Consider the following 7,172-nt stretch of genomic DNA (forward strand, 5'->3'; position numbering starts at 1 on the left):
AGTGCATTTACCTTTTTATATCATGTTAAATATGTGAAACTCTGACAGACATACAGAGACTATTGAACTATTGGCAAGAAATAAACAGATTCCCCATTGCCAGTCAGGTTTGAGCATGAATATTTGGTCACAATTAAATAAAAATGGGGGTCTAAAATAGCGACTCTGAAATCCAAATCGTAAGATTATCGCTGAAAACTTTGCAAACATCCCAGGCCTATGACATGAATTTTTGTTATGCTTCACCATGTGAATTCCTCTAATCACTCTCTGCTGAATGGGCATGACAAGTCCCTGTTTTACACATTAGTGTAACATTTACAATTATGTAAGTCGCTAGATGGGCAATATATCATTCGTTGTGCATATAATGGTATAGATGCGTTGTGGATATTTTCTGTACTTTGGCTATCTTCATTATTCACAATGTGGTGAAAGAAATGTCATGATTTATTTTCTTGTCAGGAAAGCAAATACAAGGTCATTAAATGAAAATACATTCTGGCCTTTTCGATAAGCCTCGACACATCATACTTCTTTTCGAAAGAAGTGAAGCATTCTGTCAGACAAAATGAAGGTTTAAAGCTCCTAAATGTGTTGGTTTCACTTTGTAGACATGCAATACCTTTCCAGTTCCTCAACACAGTCTCTGAATAAATCTAACAGACATTTCCAGAATTAGCTCCTCAAACAGTTCAGACACAATGTGCCTTTTATTGTCGTGTAAAGGGGACATATTTTTTCAAATAACAGTGTTCTTTTCGTTTTTTTTCATTGATTACATAGCAGCATAATTCAAGTAAAAAGCTGATGAGCCATTGCCTCTCTCAATTACCAGTTATATATTTTTTACAGCACATATCTCATATTTCACTGGTGTTAGAAGGCAGGTTTTACTGACGAGTAAATACTTTCCCTCTGCGTTTGGCAGTGATCTTATAATCTAAGGGCTTCAGTGTTAAATCATAGGAGCAGTTAAAAGACACCTCTTCACTGGGGCACTTCTCAAAGCTACACTGCTGTAGTAAAATGGCAAAAAACCAAAAGATCTCTACTTTGGCAATCTGGTCACCAATACATCTTCTCTTCCCTGCTGAAAAGATCATAACGCTATTGGTAACGTCCTTGTCCAGAGACCTGTTTGTATTGAGGAATCTTGATGGGTTAAAGATGTGAGGATCCCTCCCCTTCTGGGGGTCGTGGTTGACAGACCACTGATTAATGAAGACCACTGTGCCTTTCACGATGTGAAGTCCCTCGATAATAACATCAGAGGCTGTGGAGTGTGGAATAGTGACTGGGACAAAACTGCTGAACCGCATTGTATCATAGATGAAGGCGTCCACATAGGCCAAGTGCTTCCTGTCCTCAATGGAAGGCAGTCTGTTTCTTCCAACCACTGTGTCTATGAGCTTCTAGAGTGTGGTTTGGATATCTGGGTATTTAGCCAGGAGAAGAATCATCCAGTGAAGAGCAGTGGAAACAGTATCCAGCACCAATCAGGTCTGAAACTGTCCCCTCTGTGCTCCCTTTGGTGAGCCCGTTATCAGCCTCACCTTTGTGAGTCATACTGATAGTGGCATCGCTCATATCCCTTGTCACTGTAAGATCAAAGGTCTTCTATGTTCTTCCACTTTGACTTGAACAAACCCAAAAAAGGCTTTGTTAAGGTTTTTGAAGTTCTTAAACACACTGTGGACTGGGCTTGGGAAACACTGTAGCCATGGCATCACATCCACTAAGCTGCCTGCACCAACCGTCTGTCCGAAATCATCCACTCGTTGTAAAATGGCTCTAAGCTCAACATCATCATGACTGTAGGGTTTTCCAAAGCACAAAGCACAAATCACATTAGCTGCAGCTACTGTCAGCTCATGAGCAGGGTTGAAATACTGGCCCTGATTGCTAAGTTTAAGGAAAATCTCAACTAGGTCTGTGGCTTCAGCCACAATTTGCAGCTCAAAAGCTTTTTTGGTCTGACTGTTGGCAGATGAGAATGCTCTGATCGTTGATTGAGCAATTTTCCTGTGCATCTTCCACTGTTTGCCGTAATTGGTGAAAGTCATACTTTTCCCCCCAGAGACAGCCTGAAAAGACTGCAAAGCTTGGTCTGCCTGCAAATTCTGTGCTATGCTCTGTCAGAGCTTGACGTGTTGCCTTGTCTCCGTTCAGAACCACAATGTCACTGCAACCTAATTGTATCTGGTATACATTGCTGTACTTTTTGGCAAGTTTGGCAAATGTGATGCATGGCATTTCCCACTACCGACCAGGCAAAGGGTCCTGGCAACCTCCTGTCTAGCTTCAGGTTCCTGATCTGTAGACAGACTTCAAGGCAGACAAGAAAAGTAAAGGAGGCATTCTCTGAAGATGCTGCTGCCCTTCATGGCAAAATCAGGATCCGCTTGAGTCATTATGTATCCTGCAGTTTGCCTATTCTCCAGTGCGTCAAGCAAAAATAACATTTCAGTAGAAATGGGCAGTCATATTGGAGTTCTTCTTCTAGCGTATATTATAGATGCCGTGGCTGTAAGGTGTAATTGTAAAAAACAAAATGACCATGGCAAAAACAGAATCCAGCTTGCCATTACCGCCTCAACCCTCCACCAGAGAAATTAGAAGGGGTCGTTCAGGTTGAGTTGTTAGCTCTGACCCAACGTGTCTTCAGATGATCACCTCAGAAGAATGCAGATTCAAGCCTTAACACTTTGCTTAAGGTGAGAGGGATCAGGAGCAGTTTTTTTTTAATATACACTGCTCAAAAAAATAAAGGGAACACTTAAAAAACACATCCTAGATCTAAATGAATGAAATATTCTTATGAAATACTTTGCTCTTTACACAGTTGAATGTGCTGACAACAAAATCACACAAAAATGATCAATGGAAATCAATTGTATCAACCCATGGAGGTCTGATTAGGAATCACACTCAAAATTAAAGTGTAAAAACAAACCCCAGGCTGATCCAACTTTGATGTAATGTCCTTAAAACAAGTCAAAATGAATCTGTGTTGCTTCCTGAGTGGACACTATGATTTCACAGAAGTGTGATTGAGTTGGAGTTACATTGTGTTGTCCAAGTGTTCCCTTTATTTTTTTGAGCAGTATAGTTTCTCCCCTCCCGTTTTGACAACAGCCTGCAGACCTTAGTCCTTTTCCTATCCGATCTTCCTGTTTGAAGCGTTGTTTCTGGATGACAGAGCAGAGCAACAGAGCAACTGAAGAGGCCAAAACTAGAATTTTACCTACAACTTTTAACTGCAACTTTATTTGCAATGAAAAAACAGGGAGATATGACAGTGATGCAATTGAAAAATAAAAGGCTGTACATACTATATGTGGCATGAAGGGTAAAAACTTTAAAATAAATATGAAAAATGTCAAGATATAATACTTTTACTGGTTGTGGAATTTTAGATGGATAGTCTTAGTAGTTAACAGATAAAAACAAGGTTGGTTGATTTTTATGCTGTCATGAGAGGAATTTGCTGTTTGCACTTTCCTTGGACTTTGTATCGCTATTTTCAAGATGGCTTAGTGTCTTAGTGTTACACGCAGGAGGGGGAAAAGTCTCTCGGATATCATCATGAAATCTTTCACTTTCCACTCCTGCTGACATGGATCCATCAAAAAAATTCTGAAGAATTTAGAACAGCGACTAATGTCATTATTGATCATATTGATCTGCTATAAATGCAACGTGTATTGTGCACCCTTATTTCAGTGTATTTTGCATTGGGGGGGGTAGTCAAAGCCAGAGAGTGTCATTCTGGTCTGCATCAAACATAACTGTCTTTGCATTACAAATGAGCTTAGTTAATCAGGTCATGACAGGCTGGTGTAACCCAGTTGTGTTTTATGACAGTCATTCGTGAAAAACACCAAAACACTCATCTGATTGTACTAGTCAAATAACTCATTTATTTCAAATGATTTCCTCTGATTTATAGTATACCTTGTAGGCCTGAAGAAAAAGAAGAATCATATATCGAAGAAAGAAAGTTTGAAGCGGACGCAAAATATGACATGACTAAGATCATCAACATTTCTATTTTATTAAATTCAGATATAGCTTATTTTTCCCATCATATAAAGCTGTCACGCAGGTCCCAAACAATGTTACGATCCATCCGAAATACCTAGAACATTCATTCCACACCGACTGAGTAGTTTGTTGCCGTCAGACAGAAAGAGAATAAGATCCACGGGACCTCAAAAGCAATTCTTGAATGCGAAGGTTGTGACATCCAAATAGGTTCATAAAAATTGGTTTGTAAACAAAAATGTTTATGATAATGCCTCGTGAGTAGAAGAAAAGCTGCACATTTGCGATGTGCGAACCGCTCAGACGAGCGTTTGGAAGGAAAAAAAGAAAAAAGGTGGAGCTTGGATGTGTACAGTTTGTGAAGTGCTCATCTCCGATGGATGCATCCTGTTGAAAGACTTCCTCTTTGCATCCAAGCCTCTCTATTTGCTTCCAACACAATTCTTTTTATTTGTTTAATGTGTTACAATGCTTTGTATACAGCAGAAGTAGATAACGTTTTATTTAATTTCATACCTGAATAAAGACTGTAAAAAAATATTTTTTAACTGCTCTGTGTGACAAGGTTACATATTTATTCTTAGATTATTATTAGAATTTAGTCAACAGGCCACTAAGTGAATTTTTAACATTCAAAAGCATTTCATACGCAGCTATGTTCATTTAACTTGACATTTAAGGTACGTTCATGCTCAATAGTGGATGCAAAACAGGCACACAGCTTAATATTTAGCAATTACATACAAAAACTGATCAAGTATAGAGTATTTCATTCTGCACAAATTGAAAACCTTTTGCACTGACCCCAAAAGTCCATAGCTTGAATTCAGCTTGTTGTGGAACATTTCTTCTCCAAAACTGTATTCTCAACCCTGCACTAACCACAGTTCATATACAAACCATATTAAGATATCTATTAAATATCATCTTTAAATATGACAATCTTGTAATAGGATTTTGTGCAAGTATGCTGATACTCACTGTAAAACGTCATTTGAGGGAAAGTGTTAAGTCTTTGCTCATATTGAGTCCCATACTGTTACATGCAGTTCATGATGGGGTGACTAGGTCGAGTTGCTTTCCTCGTAGCTTGGCACTGACATGGAAACTGAGGGGCTTCAGCGTGAGCCCGTAGGAGCAATCTAAAGTCAGAGGCTCAGCGGGGTTGCTCTCAAAGCTACACTGATGCAACAGAGCCGCCGTAAATAGAAACACTTCTACCTTGGCAATTTGGTCACCGATGCATCGCCTTTTACCTGTGGAGAAAATCATGACACCGCTGGTAATGTCTTTGTCAAGGTCACCATTTTCGTTTAGGAAGCGTGTGGGGTCAAAAACATGCGGGTCCTTCCATTTCAGGGGGTCGTGGTTGACGGACCACTGATTGATAAAGACCACTGTGTCTTTAGGGATGTGCAGACCTTCGATGGTGACATCTGAGGTGGTGGAGTGTGGGATGGTGACTGGGACAAAACTGGTAAAACGCATTGTCTCATAGATGAAGGCATCCAGGTATGCCAAGTTGCTTCGGTCCTCAACTGAGGGCAGCCTGTCTTGACCGACCACTTTGTCTATGAGCTCCTGGAGCTTTGCTTGAACATCTGGATATTTAACCAGTAGCAGGACAATCCACTGCATGATAGTTGACATTGTGTCCTGGCCTGCTCCAATTAGATCTGTAACTGTCGACTCTACAAACTCTTTCGTCAGTCCGCTGTCTTTCCCATGCTCTATCACACTGATGATGGCGTCGCTCATGTCCCGTGTCACGTTGGGGTTGAAGGAGTCTCTATGCTGCACCACTTTATCTTTCACAAAGGCAAAAAACTCCTCGTTTAGACTTTTGAAGTTCTCGTAGACCCTGCGGACGGGATTTGGAAAGGACTGAAGCCACGGCATGACATCTACCAAGCTTCCTGCCCCAACTGTCTCACCAAACTTGTCCACTTTTCTCAGCAGGGTCCTGAACTCCAGGTCATCATGGCCATATCGCCTCCCGAAGCAGAGAGCGCATAACACATTCGCAGCAGCTACCGTGAATTCATGACTGGGGTTGAAATAGCGTCCTTCAGCACTGTGGCGCAAAAATACCTGAACCAGTTCCATGGCCTCGGCCATTACGTGCTGCTCAAAGGCCTTTTTGGTCTGACTGTTTGCAGAGGAAAAGGCTCTCAGGCTCGACTGGGCAATTTTCCTGTGCGCTTTCCACTGTTTGCCGTAATTAGTAAATGTCATGCTCCTGCCTCCAGAGATCATCTGGAAAGAAACAAAGTTTGGTCTCCCTGCAAACTCTGTGCTGTGTTGTATTAGAGCCTGACGTATTGCCCTGTCTCCATTCAGAACCACAATGTCACTGCAACCTAGTCGTATCTGGTAAACATTACCATACTTTTTGGCTAGTCTGGCAAAAGTAATGTGGGGCATCTGGCCCAGCTGCATGGCGTTGCCCACTACGGGCCAGGCGAAGGGTCCAGGCAGTCTCCTCTTGAGCCTCAGATTCCTGACCCACAGACAGGCTTCCAGGCAGAAGAGAAAAATAAAGGAGGCAACCAGAGCAGGTTGGACCTGTCCACTCCATTCCCTGATGATGCTACTGCCCTTCACGCCAAACTCAGAGTCCAGCGCCATTGAGACCCACTTGTTCCTTCGGGAAAAAAAAAAAGAAAACTTTTTAGAAGTGTCTCAGTGATATGAATAATGAGGGACAAAAAAAAAATCCAACAAAAATAGTTAAAGCTTTTTTTTCCACTTCAGAACGAAGAAAAATCACACATGTCAGTCAACTGACAGAGAAATGATCACAAGCACTTGATCAAGGGAGAAAATAAATCTAGTCTGTGGATGAAATGTTTTTTTCTTTCGCAGGTCTTTCATCCAGATTTACGATTAAAAATGTGTTTTTTTGCTTCATCCCGGCTTCTTATATGTTTTGCTGTTGGTGGGCAGGGCCCGGGATAAGTTTCATACTCCTCCCATTGTGGATGCCCAGCAAAGCCCACTCACTCCATTATCTCTCGGAGGCGCGCATCGGGGACCGCGCAACAGAGCGTCCTTGCCGGAGGACGGACTCAGCAACTGGTGACCGATTCAGGGAAACGTGTGAAGCCAATTTGTTTTACTAATTG

General features: G+C 41.5%; 2 pseudogenes across 1 annotated transcript; both read right to left on the bottom strand.

Annotated features, from left to right (window-relative positions):
* Window positions 1–838: 838 nt before the first annotated feature.
* LOC147237413 (cytochrome P450 1B1 pseudogene) lies at window positions 839–2,414 on the bottom strand (annotated as a pseudogene).
* Window positions 2,415–3,911: 1,497 nt separating this feature from the next.
* Window positions 3,912–6,913, bottom strand: LOC147237414 (cytochrome P450 1B1 pseudogene; annotated as a pseudogene). Its single transcript, XR_015106323.1, has one exon. The product of XR_015106323.1 is annotated as a cytochrome P450 1B1 pseudogene (transcript).
* Window positions 6,914–7,172: the final 259 nt, after the last annotated feature.

Source organism: Fistularia commersonii, chromosome 1, assembly GCF_037954325.1.
Source record: "Fistularia commersonii isolate RoL2024-O1a breed Wild chromosome 1, RoL_Fcom_v1.0, whole genome shotgun sequence".
NCBI classification, from domain to species: domain Eukaryota; kingdom Metazoa; phylum Chordata; class Actinopteri; order Syngnathiformes; family Fistulariidae; genus Fistularia; species Fistularia commersonii.